This window comes from Octopus bimaculoides, chromosome 15 (genome assembly GCF_046866305.1).
Source record: "Octopus bimaculoides isolate indiv1 chromosome 15, ASM4686630v1, whole genome shotgun sequence".
Classification (NCBI taxonomy): domain Eukaryota; kingdom Metazoa; phylum Mollusca; class Cephalopoda; order Octopoda; family Octopodidae; genus Octopus; species Octopus bimaculoides.
Genome location: NC_142942.1, coordinates 19261031 through 19286142, shown reverse-complemented (window position 1 = coordinate 19286142; position 25112 = coordinate 19261031). Strand labels below are relative to the sequence as shown.

The 25112-nt window shown below is 35.7% G+C and overlaps 1 long non-coding RNA gene across 1 annotated transcript in view; it reads right to left on the bottom strand.

Moving 5' to 3' along the window:
* Nucleotides 1–1161: 1161 nt before the first annotated feature.
* LOC149132426 (uncharacterized) overlaps nucleotides 1162–25112 on the bottom strand; it is a 68266-nt gene continuing 44315 nt past the window's right edge. Inside the window, exon 4 of the long non-coding RNA XR_016244511.1 lies at nucleotides 1162–1353. This is a non-coding gene — a long non-coding RNA (uncharacterized LOC149132426). The remainder of the gene's footprint in view (nucleotides 1354–25112) is intronic.

Here is a 25112-nt window from a genome sequence, read left to right as displayed (position 1 = left end):
TGTGCATCAATGATTTTGGCAAGAGAACCTATTTACTTGGAATCTGGATGTTTAACCGAAGACACCAAATCAATAGAAATGAAGATGAAAATAGAATCGAGTGAATCAGAAATTTTTCACAAACTCTTTACAACTAAATTCTACTATTTACCTTGATTTTCATTTTATGGCCATTTATTTTTATAGCTTGAGTCTGAGTGTGTGAGTGCGTGTGTGAGTGCGTGTGTATGTGTATGTATGTGAGTGCGAATGTACACCTACACAAACGAGAGTATCTTGCAAATTTCTCTTTCGCTGCTGGAGTGAATTAACACATTCTCAGTTTTTCAACTTAATAAAATACAAATATCCTCTCTACCCGTGTGCCATTTCGAGTAGATGCGTTTTCCTGACAGTTAGTTGGGTTTATTCTTAAAAAGTGATTACACACACACACACACACACACGCAAACCTAATACACTTTATTCAAAAACATTTAAAACCACTTTCAAAAACACTTTAAATCTTCACTTCATTTCAACGTTTATTATTTGGAATGAAAATTTTCCTCGCACCAACTGCATCCTAGGTAGTGAAACGAAAATGTATAGTAGCTATGAAAGAGAACAAGCTTTGGGGAGACGTGAGTATCTTGATTGCGAAGGTTTCCATAGTTGCACATAGAAGCGGTTAGGCAGCTGTTTTGTGTGATTAGCGAGCACATGCTACTGTACATAGAAGCAACGATCCAGCATCTGAGAATGAGATGGAAAGCCGCTACTAATTAAGTTGGTTAACTCAACGAAAATCTTTAAACTGATCTAAATTGATCAGACACCCACCAAAGACAAATCGATTACTCACGCTCTCTACAACGTATCACGTGAAGTGTTGTTTGTAGTAAAGAAATCTGTCAGGTATTGTACACGTTATGCGCCCTTGACCACGCTACTCATGACAAACGAAATAGTTTCACAAACAGAAAACCAGATTTTTTTTTATGAACCGTAGTGAAAACGAAGGACAGTTTAGATGAAAAAAGAAAATAATAAATAAGACAAGAAACAAAATAATTATATTAAAGACTTTAAAGCCTTTACTCATTCATTCTTTTAAATACTCCATTCCTTGTTGTTTGTAGTATTTGTATTGTTGTTATTCTATTCTTTTGTAAATTTGCTATTTCTTTCTCTTTTGAAGCCGCTGATAACTGTTAATTATTTGTGTTTGTGGTATTTCTATTTCGTATGTGCTGATCGTTGTTTTTCTGGTTTTGTCATTATTGTTGTTGTTGTTGTCTTCTTGATGTTCTTGTTGCTGTTGTTGCCCCGAAATCGCCATTTATTATATATTATTTGTTTCATTTGTGGCCACTAAAATCATCAAACAGGAAGTAAAAAAGAGTTAATTATTAAGTGCCAGTAACTTCCAACTCGCCAGTTCTTGCTGCGACTTAAAATGGCTAAGCTCCACTGAGCAGATGCCAAAAACATTAAGGTTTGGGAAGAAATAAAATAATGTAAATATTTGAAAAGAGAAATAGCAACATCAAAAGCAGTGAAGGAAGGGACGGTGGGTGGCCGGAACAGAAAGGGTAAAAATTATTAAATGAAATATTACATGCCATCTTTGTAAAGAGAGAGCGCAGGCGACATGAAGCATATATATTTCGCATTGCTGTATCTTAAAACTGAATATTCAATGCTTGCCATCTTTGTTCCCCTGAAGAGAGAGAAAATGGAAAAAAATTCACACATTTCTATTTACTGTCAACAGTAGTCTGGCCTGTTATGAAGTAGGCTATTCGCTAAAGACGTGCAATGTCACCACTGGGCCTCGGTGGTTTGTAAAATGTTGATGGTCAGCATTTCTTCAATGTTTTCTATCACTTAATTTAATCCTTACATTTGAGTAGAAGCTCAAATCGGTTAGATGGACTCTCCCATCAACCATTTCGACTTCATCTGCTATGATATCTCTTTTGTTAATACTCAAAGAATAAAAGTTTTCAATATTGATTGCAAAAGGAGCGCAGCGGAACGATGTTCAGGATGATCGAACAAGAGTCGGAATCCATCTTGTATACGACAAGAGCCGGCTGATATACATTCAAAAGTTAGCAGTCCACAAATACTGAAAAAAGCCAAACAAAAGCACCAATCCGAAAGCACCTGCAAAATGAAGACTTTGGTGGTGCCATTTCTCATATGATTAATCCACTGAAAGGTAGAGAGTGGATTCCTTTCGAAAGTGAAAATAACCCAGTTAAGTTCACTCACCTGAAATGGGTAGTATTATGACTACACCGGATCAGGTGATATATTTTTAAACAGATGAAACTAAAAATATTGCGTAACCCGGGAGGCTCCTCTATGTGGTCGTTAGACGTATCAGAAACAACAGCTGAATTTATCTTAAATCACCATTCTACTGCCTTAAAGAAGGACAATGTGGTCCTAGATACATTATCTGGAAAAGGAACAACAAAAACGGGCCACTTATGATGAGAGTGTTGATCATATCTTGCATGATCAGAACAGATCAGATGTTAGGCAACGTAACGACGATGACCGAGGATATCAATTACAACCGTCGAATGAATCACCGAAGCAGGAAACTGCGTGGTCATTGGAAAGAATAGAAATAGTAGCGAAACTTCTTTAATCATACACTGCGGTTTTAAGAAAGAAAGTGTATATTAGAAAAAGCAAACTTAGTTACATAAAAGGAGTTGGGACGGTTAGAGCTTGAACGTCTCTGATCAGAGATCTACCGGACAAAAGCTGACATGGAACGAAACTAAAAAAGAGCAATGGTGTAAATCTCCCTTAGGACATTTTATTACATGCAAAGATTCTATTGTCAGTTCCTCGGTTTGGTTTTTTGTTTCTATTGTGTGTTCTTTTTGTTATAAGATTCTTTGATCAATTTTATATCATTCAATGATAATGGCGGCCACTTACATTGACTGACATTTTTGACACTTGAAAAGGATTATGGAGGTGTTGTTGATGTAATTTCAGCAGCAGCAGCAGCAGTCGATTGGGCTGTTGCTGCCGTTGTTACTCTTGCTAGTTGTTGTTACTGTGGCAATGGCGATGATGTTGGTGGTTCTGTTTGATCCTTTAACCTATGTTTCATGTAAACATGACTTTGGTCTCCTGACATTTTGAACTAAAAACTTTGGTGTTGGTGGGAATGGGTACCGTAGTGAGGAGAAGGAATGGTGGACGGGAGGGTTGATGCAGAGAGAGAGAGAAAGAGAGAGTAATAATTGCGATACAGTGAAAGACAGAGAAGGGAAAGGAAGAGATAGTGATAGGTAGTAAGAGGGTTATGTATATATATATATATATATATATATATATATATATATATATATATATATATATATATATATATATATGATTAGATGTAGAAAGAATAATAATGTATATGTGTGTATGTATGTATGTATGTATGTATGCGTGTGTTTGGATATATTACAAATACAAACGCACTCATGCAAATGTACAAACGCACGTATGCATTGACATTCTGACAGACAGAGATTGAAGACTTGGAACAAATTAGAGGCACATGTTGAACAGGTTGTGCGGAAACCCAATGAAAATTTAAAATGATGAGTTCATGGATTATCCACTGATGTAGGTTTGTATGTTGACAATCAAGAGATGTCAAGTTTACCGTGTTACACAGGGTTCAATTTCTAAGGAATGAAACCCTGTTTTTGAGAAAATCGATTACGTTTATTATTCTTTGTTTTGATCTATGCGGATTCTGACAAATGGTAAATATTGTCTTGTTATTCTTAATTTACAGATTAAAACGTGACGGTATAAATGAAACGGACACTAAAATAAGATCAGTCATCATAGAGACCCAGAAATGCGGAGAGCTGGCAGAATCGTTAGCACGCTGGACGAAATGCTAGGGTGGTATTTCGCCCGTCGCTACGTTCTGAGTTCAAGTTCCGCCAAGGTGGACTTTACCTTTCATCCGTTCGGAGTTGATGAATTAAGTACCAGTTGAGTATCAGTTGAGTACTAACCCCCTCCACCAAATTTCAGACCTTGTGCCTAAAATAGAAAGGATTGTAGAGACCCAGATAAATATTTCGTATGAATATGATTGTGTGGTTAAACGTTCACTTCGCAAATATACTGTTTCCAGGAGCAACCCGGTTTTGAGTGAAATTTGGTAGACGAAAACCGTCCATGTGAATGCTAATGTTCTTGGTTGGTAGATTTCATTCGTTGCCTGGTTTAACGTCGGTTGTCAAGTGATGGTGGGGTGGAGTTGGGGGACACCAGTTATTGAGCGGTGGAGGGAACAAATACATACACAAAGCCACACACACGCGCATATACACGCACACACACGTGCGCACACCCACACGTGCGAACACACACACACACATACATAAATATATATATACAACTGCCTTCTTTCAGTTAGTTTCCGCTTACTAAATCCACTCACAAGGCTTTGGTCAGTCAAAAGCTATAGTGCAAGACACCTGCCTAAGGTGCCAAGCAGTGGGACCGAACCCGGAACCATGTGGTTGGGAAGCAAGCATCTTACCGCACATCCACACCATGCCTCTGTCTGTGTGTGTGTGTGTGTGTGTGTGTGTGTGTGTATGTGCGTGTGTGTGTGTGTGTGTGTGTAAGCAATAGGTTTTGTGGTTCTTTTGTAGTCAGTTAGCAGCATTTATTTACATGATTACAATTCTCGACGAAAGTTTCAAATTGAAGCGCCCAGGCTGATCTGCTTCCTAGCGTTTGGTAAATAATAAATGAGAGTTTGATAGGCACTTTCTTAACTGTCGACTGGCCACAGAAATAATCTTTTCACGGTCTATCACCCTCTTATTATAACGGCCATTCAAACGTGTATTTACTTGATTTTTTGTTCCTCTCCTTTCATTTCTTTGTTATTTGCTTTTCAAACAGGTTTTCTGTCTCATGAAATCTCGTGTGAAATATTCAGCGCCATTACTGCTGCTACTACTGCTGCTGCTGCTGCCGCTGCTGCCGCTGCTGCCGCTGCTGCCGCTGCTGCCGCTGCTGCCGTTCATGTCAGCTACCAACCGATGTCATTGTATCAAAGTAGTCAGTTTCGTAATCACATTTTAAAGAACCTGAAGGCATTTTGTCATATCCAGCACAAAAAAGTATCCACGTGTCCGTCTGTCATTTGTTCTTTAATATTTGGTTTGGACGTGAAAATCCGTCTGATAAAGAAACCCTCCGTGACATACAGAAGTGGCCAAAATGCCTCTGTAGAATTTCGTAATTTCATCAAAAAACCAAAAGGGTACACTGAATATTAAAGCCAGCCATGCACAATGGAATTGGATAGTCATGGCTGGGACGCTAGTGGTCATACATCTGATTAGTTATGGCCTAATAGTAAACAAGAATGGGAGAAGGAAGAATAGTGGTGAGCGTAAGGGAGGAAATTAAAAAAAGATTGAGAGATGGAATGAGAGAGAGAATAATTTATGGAAATTGAGAATCTGAGAAATGAGAGAGAGCAAGATAAGGCGGAAGGGAGGAAGAGACGGTGATGGGGCGGGAGAGGCGGCGATGGAGAGGGAGATGGAGAGAGAGATGGGGAGAGAGAGAGAGAGAGATTGTAAGAGTACTGAGAGAGAGAGAGAGAATGAGAGATGAAGGGAGAGAGATAAAAAGAAAGAAAGAAATCATTGCGTAAAGAGTCGCTGGTGTAAAGCAAGAAGTGAATGTCTTTAATGGCCAATAATGAAACAACACAAACAAGGCCGCTTGGAAAAGTTGAAAGAGAAAATTACTAGTGAAGTTGTTCTATTTATATTTTACCGTCTCCAGTTTATCAAACAAACCACATATAAAAGCAAAAATAAGCTTTTAATTCGCTTAATTTTCCTATCAAACTATAATCATAGTTCCTTCATCTCAGTGAAGTGTTATTTTTTTTTTAGTGGATATTGTAACCTGTTGTTTGGCTTGGCGATATTGGTTGCGCGGCGGACAAAATACTTTGCACTATCTGTTGCGTGTTTTTATATTCTACGTTCAAATCCAGCCGAAGTCAATTTGGGTTTTCATCATTTTGGGGTCGATAAAATAAAGTACCACTCAAATATTTGAGCCAATGGCATTGATCAACCAGCTCCTATCAAAACCGCTGGCTTTGTGTCGAAATTTTAAGCAATTTTTTTTTTTTAGGGTGGTGGTTTGGTTCGATCGTTCGAGTTTCAGAAAAATGCCTTGCGACGTTCCTTCTGACTATTTATGGTGTAAAAATAGAGACCAAATCACCCGGAAATGATTTTTAGCATAAATTTGCGTATTGCACAAACAGAGATTTGTCTTTCGGGCTTATTAATCTTTATGTGTAGGCCGTCTATATTTATTTCAGCAATATTCAACAGCATATGGCGTAGTGGTTAAGGGCGCAGGCTACTAACCCCAAGATTCCGAGTTCGATTCCAAGCAGTGACCTGAATAGTTATAATAATAATAACATCGAAAGATACGATAGGAATGAGAACCTAGATTCGAAATTTCCGCAAGACACCTGATGAAGGCTGGAGAGTATATCAGCCGAAAGGTTGTGTCAACAACAAACAATTTAAGGCGGCGAGCTGGCAGAAACGTTAGCATGCCGGGTGAAATGCTAAGCAGCATTTCGTCTGCCATTACGTTCCGAGTTCAAATTCCGCCGAGGTCGACTTTGCCTTTCATCCTTTCGGGGTCGATTAAATAAGTACCAATTATCCACTGAGGTCCCTGTAATCGACTTAATCCCTTTTTCTGTCCTTATCTGCCCCTTCTATGTTTAGCTCCCTATGGGAAATAAAGACAAATATTATTTACATTATTTACATTTGACGGATATTTGTCCGCATCTTGTCACATGTATATAATTCCTCATCTCTTAAGTTGTTATCATCGAGGTCAACTTTACCTTTCATCCTTTCGAGGGTCAAGAAAATACCAGTTGAACGCTTGTTTCGATGCTCCACCACCCCCGCTAGCCCCGCTTCCCTAAATTTGCCCCAGTACCTCTGTTTCCCTAAATTTTCGGGCCTTGTGAGTAGAACGGAAAGGATTATTTCCAGAAATTCCCGATGCTAAATTAGAATTAAAGAAAATTTATTCGTTGGTTACTTGAAATATTTAACATATTGCAATTATCACTAATTTGAGGCAGCAAATAAACTGGCCTGTCATCATTAGATGTCCATCGTTTTTCTCTTTCGAATCGGGACCTCTAAAGTTTTATATGACTTTGTAAGTATGTGAGGCGTTTCTATTTAATCTAAGTAACGATATAATGGTTTATAAACAATGCCCTGCACCGACTTGAACCAAGCATGTTGCATCTACGTAAGTTATGTGGTTTTATCAACTCGTAATTCTAAACATCAGCAAGATGTTACGTACGAGGAATGAGAATGAAACTGAAATGAGAAAAAGCAAAACGGAATTTCTGTTTTACTTCGATCAAATGTTAAAGACAAACCCTGGCAACTAAATACTTGAGGCCAGTTTGCATCTTTGTTAATTATGTGCGAAGGAAAAAGAAAGGAAATATTGTAATACTTTTCTTTTAATATTTCATATCTGTTTTCTCCACTTCTTTTGGCAGCAAAACAACTTGTAAAGCTATTTATTTTAGTCAAAAATATTCCTTCTTAACACTTCTGAACTATTTCCGTTCAGCAAAGATAATACCCAAAGAATTATTGAGAAATTTCCATAAGAAGAAATAGAAGATATTTTATAGTTAATCCTTTTGTCCTTGCATCTGTGGAAATAAACAACATAACAGACATTCTATATTGCAATTTGTCTTCTTATCGCAGCAGATACTAAAATACATGTTTGTTTTATCAAGGGGTTCCTTTCTCTTGCCTTCAGTTTTCCTCACGTCTTTAATAATCAGGTTAACGTGTATATATATATATATATATATATATATATATATATATATATATATATATATATATATATCAATAAATGAACACACATTTCAACACACACGCATACAAAGAGCGAGCGAGCGAGCGAGCGAGAGAGAGAGAGAAAGAAAGAGTGAGATAAAGTGAGTGAGAGACTGTGTGGTTCATAGATAAGCATATGAATGGATACTACATCACTTTCAACGAATACTATTCCAGTTGTTTGATCGCCTCGACATCCTATTCGTCGTATTATTGTGTACCCTGTAAGTGCCTGTAAGTGACTGTGTATTCTGCAAGCCTGTGTATTCTTCATGCAGATCTTGCGCATATTCAGTGTGACAGTGGTTCCCAAGTTATGGGTCAGGACCCCAAACACTGGCATCAAATTCTGGGCGCCATGATTGACTTCCAATAGAGATATGTGCATTTATACACTTCACACACACAATCTATTTTGCCTTAAATGCGATTATATGTGATTTATATAAGTGTTTGAGAATTCAGGGTCCTTCCTGCATCTAATCCTCTATAGAGTGTTATATAATTTGTCTATACAAGATTTCCTCTGTGGTGATACTTGTCCAAACAATGGCCAAGGAACGAACCAACACAAGGAATCTTCCTATACGAGAAATAGCAGCTTAATCCCACGCAAAATTTACAACTTAACTCCTTAAAAGTGGAATGCCCATTTTATAGTAAAGTTCTGGACAGGTATCACGTTTGAACATTATAAAAGGTCAGTGACTGAATCCCTTTTCATTATAGTCGCACTCGGGGAGAGAAAACTTTGACGAAAGTAACAATAATAATGACGACGACTGAGCAATAGAATCGTAACAAAATTTTCAGAGGAAGTATGATTTCCTCCTGAGAGTAATTTTCATATTAGAACATATAAATATGCCAATTAAGTACGTTAGTAATGTATCTCGGCTTTTGCCAGAGCCAACAAGGAAGTTATAGTTTCTGAAGATCGCTTTGGATAGAAACGGCAGAAAGTTTTGTATTAAAGACGTGATCATTATGAACCATCGGCAGCTACATATTAACAATCATCGCAAGCACGCAATATTTACACATACTCGAAATACACATGCTGCTTAGCGGATGTGATGTTCAGATTACTTTGAAAGACAAACACATACGTTAGACTATTAATGCTTCGATCATATATATGTATATGGGTCATATAACACACACATTTATATATATATATATATATATATATATATATATATATATATATATATATATATATATATAACTATGTGTGTGAGTGTGTGTGAGTGTGTGTATGGGCTGGCGTGTGTATATGTATGATATATCGTACAGAAAATTTTCGAGGGTCCTGTGTGTGTGTGTGTGTGTGTGTGTGTGTGTGTGTGTGTGCGCGTGTGTATCGTAAAGAAACTGTCTGTCGTTGGCGGTAAACCATAAAAGTTAGTAACAAGCTTTTAGTGATTATTCGACGATAATCAGAAGAAACTAATACAGACAAGTATTGAAACATATTCGTTAAAAGAAACGTCATTAATATATGGTCTGCCTTCCGAATAGATAACTGTGTGTGTGTATGTGTGTGTGGGAGCGATAGGGAGAGATAGAGAGAGGTATTAACAGCACTGTCCGTGATTCAAAAAGCTCTATTTCTCCCTCGGTATATCAACTTCACACTAAATAATTATAGTGTGGAAATAAGCAGCGGAATGATAGCGATGGATTTAACGAGTTTCTTTATTGCAAACCACCCGTAATAAGTTGAAAGTATCAAGGACATGATTACGCTCACACGTGCCCACACATGCGCGCGCACGCACACTGACGAGGCTACTCAAAATTTGAGACCCGCATACACATGCCCACAAACATCTATATTTACATTGCATATGCACACACACACACACACATACAGGCACCAAAATATACACAAACGGGCAAACAATTGTGCTTAGATATACACACACACAGACCGTAGAGATACACACATACATATACAAACGCACATATATAGACGTACATATACAGGCAAATAAATGTATTTACATATACACACACGAGCCATATAGATATATAAATACATATATACACTCATGTACACAGATACACACACACATGCCTTAGCACATATATGAACACACACATACACACATGTATATGTAAAAACACGCAAGAATATCTTAGATCTGCATTGTCAAACGTTTCACCATTTCACGTCTTAATTCATCAATGCTAAGACTTCAGAAAAGTGTTCATCAAACGCCTAAAATACGGAGCAGTGCCATGTGTCTCAATGATATAATATGGAACAAAAGAGAAGCATTGATTTTACGCTGGTGGAGGTACTTTTTGAAGATAGGATGTAAATGAAATCAAAAACCAAAACACCCCCAACAATATATATATATCATTTAGGGTTGAACTAATCAACAATTATGTAGCGCAGCCATCACGTCACTTTCGAGTCAGTATGGCGTGGTAGTATGGCGTGGTAGCATGGCGTGGTAGTATGGCGTGGTAGTATGGTGTGGTAGTATGGCGCATAATTTCAGCAGTTGTTGTGGGACCGCGAGTTGTTGCGTGTAAGCAAAAGCACGTCCTGTGCTCACTCAGCCGTGTCCTCGTAGCACATCTAGGATCTAACACACGCACCCAGACACACACACACACACACACACACACACACACACACACACACACTCACACACACACACACACACACACACACACATATATATATATATATATATATAAACTTCACGTTAGTTAAAATATATGTGACACAATTTAACTTCTAAAGGCAAATTCACTGTAGTTAAAATGGAGAAAAAAAATGATCTCTTATGGTGAAAGGTGTAAAACGAGCGTATGCGCAGAGTGACCGTTACAAGGTTTTCTAACGGTCACTGACCATGTAACATCTCTGCTCGTAAGTTTTCCCATCATTTTGTTTTTGTCTTGCTATTACATGTTTTATTATGATCTCCCTGAAGAGAAATAAATGAGGAAAACCAACAGTTCTTTCTTCTTTGTGAAATACTCTCATTTATTTTGAAACATGTGTAGGAATTAAAGGAACTCATATTGACATGCGTTTTGCTCCATTTATTATTATCCATATATATATATATATATATATATATATATATGTATGTGTGTGTGTGTGTGTGGTTTGTGTGTTACCTTATATATATGTATGTATATATATATATATATATATATATATATATATATATATATATATATATATATATATATATATATATATATATATATATAGATATATAAATATGCGTGTATATATATATATGCGTATGCGTGTGTGTGTATGTCTTTTCCTCCATTCATCAAGTGACACGCTCTTCATGCATAGAAGACTACACAAATAATGTTGCTCCTTTATCATAGTCTAATCAGCAATCAGTATTATTAACACAGGTTTCATTGCCAATGCCTGGCAGCAATACGCTGTATATTAGATCAATTATTGTAAGTTTGAATCTTTTAGACAGCAATTTGAATTAAAACACCTGAAGAAATACTGTGATGACGCATTTTGTTACAGTCTCTGACACATCTATGTATGCAAATTGCGGCACACTGGACCTTCTGAATAATACGCCAACGAAAAATTACCGCGAAAAAAAAAAATGTTTTTTTTTTTTTAGTAGTGCGGCCCGCCTGTTGACGAACTACATCTCAGGCAGCTCGCTTCAGTTAATGAAAGGATTGGTTCTTTATCTCCACCAAAGGAGTAAGTCAACGGGATTTGAACGCAGAACGCAAATAGAAAAAACGACTAGAGAGCTATGCGGCGTTCTAACAATCACGCAACGAGCATGCTGGCGTGTGTTTGTGTCCGTGTGTGTTTGTGTGTGTGTGTCTACAAACGAATATGCAGATTTATTGACTATGGTCAATATATATATATATATATATATCTTTTACTCGTGCAAGCCATTGTTGAATAATTTTTCTGGATATAGATAAACTTTATGCATAGGTACCAAGTAATAACGGAAAATTCATTGCAAAAAGCACAGCCGAATTTACAATAAGAGTGTGTCCGATGTAATTATATGCGTGCGCATGGAAATATATGACTTAATATGTATACATATGTATATATACTATATAAAACTATATTTACGTAAGTGCCTGAGTGTTGGCATATATGTATGCATGTGTGAGTATGCATACATATGTGTGTGTATGCGAATGTGTGGCGAGAAAGGGATATAGAGGGGGATGTACGGTAAATAATAAGACCAATAAACTGGTTTACTCTATGTTCTGCTTTTCAAAGAGACGTCCAAACACACACACACACATGGAAAATGCTATATCGTAAGCTCATATATCATACACACACACACACACACATATATATATATATATTTAATGTATGTGTGTGTCTCTATATGTAAGCATTTATATGTATGTATTCGTTAGTACATTTATGCTGTATGTCTATATGTAAGTGTACATATATATGCATTTCTTGGTAGATATATGTATATTAGCGAACGTGTCTACATACATGGTTATATATATATACGCGTATGTACACATGTATTTATCTACGTATATGTGTGTATATATATATATATATATATATATATATATATATGGTTTTCTGTGTGTGAATGTGTACGTGGACCATTGGACGTGGTACCTCATTTAACCCCACCTAATCATTCTCCTTCACCTCCCGTAACCCATTTCTATTTCTTCATCATAAACGTCAGGAGGCTAAATGAACTGTAAATTAGCGCCGCTAAAGACGTCAATATAATTATTACTGTGACAATGATTTAAGATATCTTTTATAATTTGGCATCTTCCCCTGTAAAGATCGATCTCGATGCTGTTTGTGTAATGGCTTCGTATTATCATTGCTTAGCACATAGTATTTAACTTGATGTAGACACATCAATAGTTGTACTTATCATATACCCGACAGTATTTTATGTATGCATACACTTATATATAGACGTACAGATGGGTGCTGAAAAGTTCCTGGCTTTGAGTAAGAGAAACTACAGGAAGATCAGTTAATTGTGTCTTTATTCAATATATTCCCTCCTCAGGTTTACACACATATTGTAGCAGTCCTTTAGTTTTTCGAAATCCTGTAAGAGAACTCGGAATGCTGAGCCTCCAATCGGGCCTTTGGCGACACCTTTAAAGCCAGAAACTTTTCAGCACCCATCGTATGTATTCGGGAGATACAGATAGGGGGATTGTATAATCGTAGATACCAAAGTGATTCCTTAAGACTAAGGTTTAGAATATCGGATACTCGTTTAGTTATTGGTAACAGTGTCCGTACTAGTGGTTAGAGTGCTCGGTTCAGAAGCAACATGATCATGAGTTCGGTTTGTAGACCAGGTAGAATCTTGTGTTTTTGAACAAGGCACTTCTTTTCATTTTGCCTCGGCCTACTCGACTGTATATGAATATCTGCTGTTTGTTGGTTCACTCCCCTCTCCACTGGTATGGTCGTAGATGTCCTACGGGGATATAGCTGAGCGGGCAGAGCATGTGTCCTTACCTACTCGGAACTACACAACACCCACCTGCAATAACTAGCGAAAATATCCTCCATGCTACCTCGCCAGGCTAGCTCGATAGTGACGGGTGGTTGCGTTGTATATTTAATTGTTTATAAGTCACTTTAACTACTACCTTAAATTTTTGGTTTAGTATCTATGTGAGATGACATATCACGAAAGTTAGCGCTCGATTTTAATGGTTCAGAAATATCTCTGAACCCAAAATTGTTCCAAATATGACCATTCGGTCCTGGTGTTCTGTAAGCACCAAGGCCGAGGTTTTCCAGTGTTGTTAAGCTTTTCAATAGATAGTAGATTTGGTGGATATTTGACTGCTATTTCATCTACTTCAAACTTCCCCGTTGCTTTGTTAGCATCAAAGAAATTTGTGTGCGCGTGCGCGTGTGTATTTGTATATACACACACATGGAGTCGACTTGGCTGCATTACAGAACCGTAGGTAAATCAATCAACTGGACCCTGGAGTTCTTCCCCAAGAGTTCAAATTCATTTGAGCACATCAAGCTCTCACCTATTGTATGTAAGTGTATATATATATTTAGTGGGAATACTATCAGAATTATTATACGCTTATATGTGCGTGGCATAATATGACAGGTTGGGACAAGCAACTGATATGCCAATAAAAAAAACAAGTAAAAAGACGTTACTCTTAAAAATTTACACCAATTTCGAAAATATTCAAATTCAAAAGAGATAACAACAATACGTTTGTTAATATGGTTTTAAGTGAAATAGGTGTCCACTTCAGAACTACTTCCTTTTACGATTCAAATATAATCTATTTCTGCTTCACAAAAATATAGAATTTTGAAGAAACGCCAATAGCTTCCAGAAAAATTAAAAGCAAAAATAGAAAATGTGAAAATCGTAATAAGATATTAGATCAATCAGACTAGATAAAATCTCTTAGAAAGACATCAACCTACATACCTTAAATTTTATCTAGTTAATGCTGTCTATCTACTAAAAACATATCACAGACAAACTGGAATATAACGAACAACATGTAACATTCAGAAACTGATGTTCGAGTCGAACCAATTGGAGCAATGGACACTTAGTTCACATTTATAGATCATAATTACAATTTTCCGCATAACTATTTCTTTAGATGAATCAATGCTACCAAAATTAACATTAATGCCATAAACATATCGAGATGAGATGATAATAGCTAAGCTTAAAACACCTGTAGAGAATATAACCACCACACCTTTCATTCTCTAGATCTGGGGTTCTCTATCTTATTTTGCTTGTGGACCTCCTGACAGCTATCTTATCTGTGGACCCCATATATGCACATGTAAAATTTTGAAATAAAATATTTGTTTGTAGGTTAGTAAAAACTGACAATGAAACAATTCCGTTATATTCATAACATAAATTCCAAATTCAAACTGTGAGTTTTAATTCATATATATACGGCGGAAAAGTAAAAGTGTTTAACTCCAACTCAGGTCTGATCGAGTAACCCTAATATCAAATTTATTTCATTCATAATTATCTGTATTTTTTGTTGCATCTTGAGGAGTTAATTATGCAAATAAACCCATGTACCGGCTCTATTTCCCTTCCTTTTTATTCGTCAATTGGACCATTGTCGTTAAGGTGGTATCAACTTAAGATGAAAGTAACTTGACAAACTGATTGATGGATTAACAGAATGATTAATTAAACAATCGCTTATTTAATTGATTACATAGTTAACCAATTAACGAATGATAAAATAAAGTGAACCTTAAAAGGTGTATGTCTAGTATTTATTGGTATAATAACTCCCTTCCTCGGGACACAACAGAATTTGTTTCAACACACGAGTTCACATGAAGCATCTTACAAATCAAACACAAATACGAAATATCCGTATTACTGTTTTAGATAAAAGGTGTCCAGGATTATTACATTAGCAATATCTTCTTCTCTAATTTACCACTGGAATATGTAACGCACCAAAGACAGGTTTCCTAGTTAAACAGTGCTTACGTTTACATGTATGCCTAGTAATAATTGAGGCGGGCTTCAATATCAGAGGACTAATGCACATACACAGAACATTACAGACAGAATATTAATGAACCCAATCACTGTAATCTCATCTTGTAAACATCTAGTTCTGGTTGCATAATTTATCTTCAGGTCAACTCTGATCCAGTTGATCTACAATGAAAACTATTCAAAGACATGATCATTATTGTATTCTTCCTGTCTGATGCGATGATAGATTAGGGTTTTAGCTGCTATTTCTAGTACATAATTGTGTACTTCATTGGCTCATTTAAGCATCTATTTTACACACACACACACTCACACACACACACCCACCCCACCCCACCCACACACACACACTGTTATGTTGTATCCTTAAAGTTGTAAAATTTTTTACTGCAGAATCGATAATTTTTACAAGAGAAGTGAAAAATGAAGCGAAGAGAAAAATATATAAATTTATTTAAAGAACTATAAATGTTAGGACTTTGGTCAAAGATAGCTCTAGCGATAAATTACTAGATATTTGGAACTGTATAAACATTGGAGCTAAAATAATAGAAAACGCTTCCATTTTTAATGTTTTATTTCATTTTTGTAACATTTATATTTTTATTGTCTTTATCCCATAGTGTTGCTTTTGGTATTTTTTTTTTCGTTTTGCTATTGTATGTCTGAAAGAAAATGTGAAGATTCTTCGAGTATTTAGTTCATAGTTTTAATAGTCACTTTGTTTCTTCTTGTAAAAATTACCGATAGAAATAGATTCACTTCACATATTAAGTATTAGACGTGATCAGTGAACGAGAATTTTTCTCAGGTCAACACCGAAAACAACCAATCAATCAACTTGCATTTTAGTTTCGTTAGCAAAACACGCGCTTAAATATTGACTTTTCTAACAATTTTATTTACGTTTTACTTTTCTGATTTTATATTTTCCTCCTTTCTAATCATGACTCTTGTCAAAAAACACGACACTGTGCCACAAGAGTCGAGATTCTTGGAATATTGCTGTATTTACATTGTGTGTGTGTGTGTGTACATTCTTAGAACTGTACTATACTCCAAAGTTGCCATTCATAACGCTATAAAATACCACGCCATTTCACGAACTGAAAGTCGAGTTTTATTGACAGAGTCGTTAGAGCATCAGACAAAGTGCGTTGTGCTTGGAAAATCATGCATAAATATGTTTAAAATTAATAAGGAACTTCACGTTCAACGGGAATTTTGTTACTGAACACAAAAAAGTAACAGAGAGGTACTTCGATTACTGTTATCGATTAACTCCTTCAGAAATCAGAAACCATATTACTATTACAACTACTCAAACCTGAGAGCTGGAAGAATTGTCAATAGGCTAGATAAAATAGTTAGTGGCATTTTTTGCGACTATGTTCTGATGCGACTGAGACAACGATTAATGGAAATGATAAGAACGTACATTGAAATACCCTTATCAGTTGCCTTATAATTCCGATTCGTAATGCATGTTAACGGTAATAATAATGGTTTAAAATTCTGGCACAATGCCTGAGATTTCGGGTATAGTGTAAATCGATTACATTGACTCCAGTACTCAACTGGTACTTATTTTATCGATATCGATAAGATGAATTTGAACTCAGACTGTAAAGACAGACAAAATGCCGCTAAGCATTCTGTCAGCTTGCTGCCCTAATTACAATAATAATAATATATGCAATACATTGTTTAATATATATTTTACAATTAAGTATCGCTCCGACTTACGCATGTCTGAATCAAAGGATATCTCACTATTCAAACTGATTGTTATTCCCTTTCAACCAACTGATGTTCGTTATGATGTCCAAACATTTTCACCATACTCTTTTAATATTGTTCTTTTTCATTATCTTCTTAAGATGGGCAACGAGAAACTCAGAGTAACGGTTTAACACGTTTCAGCTTCAGTTATAACATCCAGCATTCACTGTTGAGTATTCTTTCTCTTTTTCCCTATTACTTTCATCCATACGTCCTTCACTTTATCTCTTTTTCTCCATACATAGATACACGCACACACACGCGCCTATGCAGATATGCACATTATGCAATGCAACTGCTCTGAAGTGACGTCATGTCTTTTTTTAGCAAGTACTGGGAATAGAGCTGTTCATTAAGAGTAAATACTTAATAAAGGCACATTTTTAACACGTTTGTAAAAAAAAGTAGCCAATTGATCCATTGTTTTAATTACGGAAATAGTTAATTATTTATTGATTTCTGTCTGTTTTTGTCGTTCATCTTGACAAACGTTTAACTAATGCATTCCGGTCTTTTGTTTTGGTTTGGTTTTTTTATAGAAACAAAATTTTCTTTAAATGGAAACTGATTTTTTTTAGATAGTATTTGTTTCAGCGAAAAACTAAATTTTCCATTGATTGTATTAGTTGCACGAAAAACACAAGACAAAAGGAGAACGAAAGAAAGAAACCAACCGCTGTTTCTCCTGAATATTGATCCGTTGTTTAGTTTAAAATATCTTCTTCACCACGGGTTTTAATAAACATTGAGAAAGATTCCATACATATTCTGTTATAGAATTATAGTTTTCAAAAACATGATAATTATTGTTCCAAACAGAAAGCATAAAAATAGTGAATAGAACTTATACTCTTGATTATATTAGCGAATGGATATAGGAAAACAACAAAACATGAGAATATTGATAACCCAATAGCTCTTTTAGAAATTGTGTAGAGGACTGAATAGCTTTGTTATAGTTCATACTGTATTTGATTTTCGTAAATACTAATTTCAAAATGAAAAACACCTTTCTACATAGTTTCTATGCTTTAAATTGCAACCGAGTCCATGTACCTTCATCTAGATGCCCAGGAAACCAATATTACCATAAATATACCAATATTACCATAAATATACGATAGGAGATACAGAATCCTCAAGTGATGGTTCTCAGTGTAATGAATGAGCACGCTTTAAAGCCTTCATCAACTACAGATTAGCAAAAAGTTCAGTAAAATAAGGCTGACCTTCTTAGATGTCCTACCTTCGCACAATGAGAAACAAAAACAAAAAAAGAACACGCCAAGGATTACGTAATACGCTCTGTCGAAAGGACTCTGACTAATCATTTGATCGATTAATCAAACCATTGGTCGTGCACTTGATTAATTAATTAGTTAATTGATAACAATAAAATGTGAAATAAAAATCTTCAATGAGTTTTCATTGGCAAAATTTCCACTCAAACTTAAAAGAGTGTAACAGCAAGAATTTTAAAATCATGTTGGGAAAACAGAGAAATAGAAATTATACACTGAATACTTTTGTTTATTTAAAAATTATGGAGGTGCAATGGCCCAGTGGTTAGGGTAGCGGACTCGCGGTCCTAGGATCGCGGTTTCGATCCTCAGACCGGTCATTGTGAGTGTTTATTGAGCGAAAATACCTAAAGCTACACGAAACTCCGGTAGGGGATGGTAGCGAACCCTGCTGTACTTTTTCTTCCTGTTTCTATTGTACCTGTATTTCAAAGGGCCATCCTTGTCACATTCTGTGTCACGCTGAATCTCCCCGAGAATTACGTTAAAGGTACACGTGTCTGTGGAGTGCTCAGCCACTTGCACGTTAATTTCACGAGCAGGCTGTTCCGTTGATCGGATCAACTGGAACCCTCATCGTCGTTACCGACGGAGTGCCACGAAGTTAAAAATAACAATGTCGTCCTGAATATATATATATATAGTAGTTACACTGGGATGTAACAGTAGGCTGCAAGCTGGTGCGTTGAGTAAAAGTAAAGAGGAATGACGTAAAACCAACATATGTAGAGAAAGAAAATATTATTATATATTTATTATATTATATATTAGACAGTAAATATATCAAGAAGAGAGGGGTGGTTTATTGAAGCATTGATAATCGTGTTAGGAGGTATGGATGAGAAGAGCATTTTAAATATATACAGATGGATTCGTCTTAATTGATTATATTTAGATATTTATGTTTGATGAGTATTAATTAAGTATTGAACAGTAATGATAAATTTCATATAGCTGAGCTAATCAATGTTGCTACAATAATCGCTTATATTCTGGCTGTTTTTACAGTCTATAATTTTATATTTTAATTAAATATTGAAGCAATTATACATGATAGTAATTTCATGTTGTCACACTAAAATTTTATTATCTCTACTTCGTGGGACAAACAAGTATTAATGTGTCAATGAAATGTATCGTATTTTTCCAATAAATTATTTATAAAAGACAATAACTTTATGGTTTGATTAAAATATCACAATATTTTTTAAATACAAAATATTTCATGTATAATTTCAGTGTAAATAAAGTACATTTAAAATGCATTAATTGCTAAAATTTTGCATCAGTTGTCTTACGAAATTATGCAATAATGCGAAGAACTGCTACCTGGGTGTAGAATTTTAAACAAATACGATAATAACGATATTCCAGGAAAATAAAATATTTTGTGGTAACGAAGAAAGGGGAAAATGAGGACAAAACATAAGTACCAAGAAAGTGTATCCATAATATTCTACCATGCATACGTTTCACGATGAGGGGTAGGGCAAAATTCTCAGGAAATCCTTATTGCATTATTCACACCTCAATATAGCAATATAAAGAGTAGAGACACGTAGTGTAGTGGTTAGGATGTTGGACTCATGATGGTAAGTAAGTCGTTTCGATTCTTGGACCGAGCGATGCGTTGTGCTCTTGAACAGAACACTTCATTTCACGTTGTTCCAGTCCAGTCAGCTGGCAACAAAGAGTAATTTTGCAAGAGAGTATTCCTAGCCCCTTGTCCAGGAGGCGGGGGATATACCCCCAACAGAAACCGGGAAGGTGCCTAACGAAGAAGATTAAGGCTTTAATATAAAAGGTGTTTGGCTTAATTAATGATATATAAACTATTTTATGCCAAATAATATTTGTTTTGGAGATATTAGGTCATATTCAATGTAATCCATTCACTGGTGAGGATGTGTATTGTTTTAGCAATCGCTGCTGCGTGAAGCCATTGAATATTGCTGACATTATCGAAAAACTGCTCTTCACACACATCGTGTATTCACAAAGAGGGTTCATGTTGGTTTAAAACCCAAGATCTTAAAACAGATATTCTACAATACGTATAACCAGATTCCATAGCAGTTGTACCTAAGAATAAAGATCGATCGCCATCAGTGAAACTGAAAAACTTCAATCGCATGGACAACAATATGGATTAACTATACATCTTAAATATGAAGTTACCTTTTGTAGTTCAAGATAGTATTGTACACTGTGTTGATATAAATGTAAGGCTGAGATATTTGCGTATCGCTATCGTTCGGACCAGGTTTCCGGTTTAACGATAATCTCTTCCTCGTGCCTCATTTGTCTCGGAGGCTCTGTAATCGGTTACTAGCACAGCACTTCGCCAATGACTAAGCACCATATGTGTATATATATATATATAAATATATATGCTCATAAATATGGACGGACATAAGCATGCATATAAGTAGGTGTATAGAGAGCCAAGTTTGTAAATGCATGTATAGATTTACTCACATTCACGCACATATCTTCACATATATATGCATACACATACACGTTTCAAATACCCAGAATCACGCTAATAGCTAACGAGTAAAATTTAGGATTTCACGGTTTTGATAAGTTTTCCCAGCTGGTTTGTGCACTGAGCTAAATAATTATGTCAATAAATGTTATAATATTATGGGTTTCTGTTAAATACATACTCAGTGTATGCTTAATATGTATCATTAACCTTCATTTTCTAAAAAAAAAGTTTAAATGAGCTATTTTCATTCAAAAGCTATTAGCGTTGTTCACCCAAAAACTGAAGAATCAGAAACAAAAAAGAAAGGACGTTGGTGTTGCCATAGTGTGCAAACCAACCGGGAAAACTTATCAAAATCGATTCACAGACGACTGAGAAATCCTAAATTCCACTCGTAAGCTATCAGCGTGGTTCTGGATGTATGTATGCATATTCAAGCGGGCATACATTTTTACGTATGTATTCATACAAATACACATGTGCGTATTCACGTATAACGATACAGTGGTCATCGTATGCTCTTTTCATTTGCAACAATAAACTATTTTATTGTCGGATTGTTTTCTTATGTGTTTTTTTTCAAAAACAAAATATATTCTGTGAGATGTGGTACAACATTTACTCTTGAAACAGAACAAGTGGATCTGCTGAGTGTTATAACCGTTTGCTGTCTAATGGTTACGAAAGCCCTTTTGACTCTTTCTTTAGACAACCATTAACTAATTACAAGGTATATAATATTGTCACTGAAGTCAGTTAGGTTGTTTTGCGTTTTTGCAGGCGTTTTGTGCTTACAAGCTAAGTAATTTATATATTTCTCATAGCGCAGCAGCTACAAAAAGGTATTATTTATTTATATTAGCTGGCCCCGTGCTGTCAAAAGATGACGGCTAATTGTAGTATTTTATATATACATAAAGTACATAATAATCACAGATACAAATATTCATATACTTCCCTTGTACAGGCACACACACAAAATTGAAATGGTGTTTGGTTTTTCTCACACTTTCCTTTCGCATTGGTATGTTGTAACGGAGAAAAACACAACAGTATTATTATAGTAGATGCTGTTATTGTAGTTTAAAATAGATGATGAGCAATAACACTTTTATGTGTCTTCTTCAGCCCTGGATCAACCAAAGCCTTGTGAGTGGAGTTGTTAAACAGAAACTGAAAGAAGTCCGTTTCACTGTGTGCGCGTGTACATTATATATATAGTTGAAATTTATAGAAGAGCAAAACACGAAGGCAGGTGTGTGAACAACAAGCGAGTGTATTTATTTGACGCTCGGGAAAAATGAAAAAGTCTTTTACGTTTCGAGCCTACGCTCTTCAACGGAGAGGAATAAGAGAAAATAAACAGAGAAAATGGAAAATACTTGTATATTACAGCGGTCCAGCATGGCGAATATATATATATGTGTGTGTGTATGTGTTTGTATATGTCTGTGTCTGAGTCTGACCCACCCATCGCTTGGCAAAGACGAAAATACAGTAAGCACCAGACTTTTAAAAATAAGCATTGGGCTCGATATGTTTAAATAAACTTTTCCGGGCAGCATGCCAACATGGCCGTGCTTCTATGAATGATTTAAGTAAAAGATAAGATTTTGCAAAGTATTAAAACTTCAACTGGACTCGAAATTTCCTTTAACGAACAAATGAAATTTTTTTTGAAGAAGTATAATCTTATTAAATATCTCTTTTGTTCTCATATCTATTTATACATGTAAGCTATAAACATAGACATACGGAACAATGAATAACCGGGAGAAAAATGGAAATAATATTTTATATAATGGTAGAGAGAGAGAGAGAGAGAGGGTGAGAGAGAGAGAGAGAGAGAGAGAGAGAGAGAGAGAGAGAGAGAAAGAGAGAAAGAGAAGGATGGGAGGACACTATAATTGGTGGCCTAAAAACTGAATCATTGCGTTTCGTTTCAGCAAATTTATATTCTCGCCGAAAAATAAGAGAATGGAAATTTTCTTGGAGATAGGAAATCGTTTAAAAACATTTCTAGTAGACAAATATTATTGCTTTTTGACATCACCGATTATCATCTTCAGGTATCAAATGTTTAGATTTTGAATGTGTATGTGTGTGTGTGTATATACATGCACATATTTATGCGAGTTTATACACAGATATTTGTTTTTTATTGATTCTCAAGTCACTTTACTCTTACAAACAGCTAAACAAGAGAAAACAGTCCTCATGAAATACATAAAAGAGCCGTCCAATCCCACGCAGACACACATGCTTTCATTAAATTCTTTTGGTCGACATTTAAAGAAATATATAATCTCTGTCGTATATATTGATTACAATTTATACATACAGACAAACACACATATGTAATGTGTGTGTTTGTGTGTGTGTGTGTGTTTTAGAATTCATACAACACAAGCCACTTATGATGTCAACAACAGAAGCCTTTAACAAAAGCATCACTCTATTAAAATCAAATTTCCATTCGTCAATAAAAGTTACGCATACGCTTGTTTAAAACTTAAATTCTATGCCCAATATATTTTTGCTGGGTATTCTTTTGGGTCACTTTTTCTTCCTCTCAGCCTTCAGAAGACGGCATTCCACTTTCCTCTGCTTTAGTCATAATTGTGCCAGATATAGATTTGCTCTTCTCGTAGCTGCTTCGTAAGAACATCTCTTCCTCTCAGGCTTCCGCGGTTTCCTGTTCCTTTCACTTTTCGTCGTCACCAATGTTCAAGACTATAACGCTTCATGTTTTGTTAAGAGGCTTTCTACTGGTCTTTGCATGTCTAAGAGCTTCGACATTTAGTCTAACTATATCGGATATTTTCATTGTTTTTTCAAAAAACCCACTTTTTTATAGCATTGATAAGCTTTTCATACTTGTTTGCTGATGTTCCATGTCACACTATTTCACGTAAAGAAGGATTATTTCTTTATCCCTAGGACACTTTCCCCTCACCCTAATTAATAGTTGTTAATTTGAGAGCATGTATTTCGTCTGAACATTTTGTTCAGACCAAATACATACAGTCTTGGTTTATTCAATCCACGAAATTTCTTTGATGATTTTTTCCCCAATCTCATGTAATGATGGCCCCGAAACAGTTAAAAGTATCGACTCGTTTGAAGTTGTTACATTAATTCTTATACTGCAAATTGTTGTTATTTTCTTAGTGATTGTCCTCTTTTTTTTCATTTTATTATTATTATTTGCTGCTAAAACCAAGACAGCATTTTACTCCCATCGTTAATAGAGCTAAATACTGCGTAGATCTTTCTCTGTTGTTGCTATGGGGACTGTGTCATCAGCATAACATATATTGTTTTGTCCTATCTCTATACCTGGTTGATATTCGATAGATCAATAATTAGTTCACAGTATAATGAAAACAAGACTGATGATAACACACCAGATGCTTCTCTTGATCTCCCACATCTTATCCTGTTCAATTTCCAATTCTGATTGCTACCGTTTGATGCCAATATTTCTGATGATTCCTGAGTCCTGTCTATCTGAATTTATATTTTCTAATATTTTAACGATTTCTTCTTGCTGTATCAAGTTTTCCGTAATCGGTGAAACACATGTAGATGCCATGGACGTGCGTGCGTGTGTGTGTGTGTGTGTATATATATATATGCGTGTGTGTGTGTGTGTGTGTGCGTGTGTGTGTGTGTGTGTGTGTGTGTGTATGTGTATGAGATTCCATTTTTAAATATTTGAGTACGGTTTAAAGAAACGAATTTTAACCTTAGTAATTCGTGAACACAGAGACCAGTGCCTCGAATCATAAGAGTCAGTCACCTTTAAATCACAGACAACTTTCTGAAACAAAGAAAATGCTTGAAAACGAAGATTATTCGACGTTTTACTAAATTAGAATGGGACTGGTTGCTAAACTGCAACCAATTACCTATGTGTCTTAAGGATGGCGGGGTGACGGTTGACCTGGCAATACACAAAAACAACTTAAACTGCAGTCTGAGATAACGACAGGGTGTCGGGATACGGTGAATTCAGTGCAAGCATCAA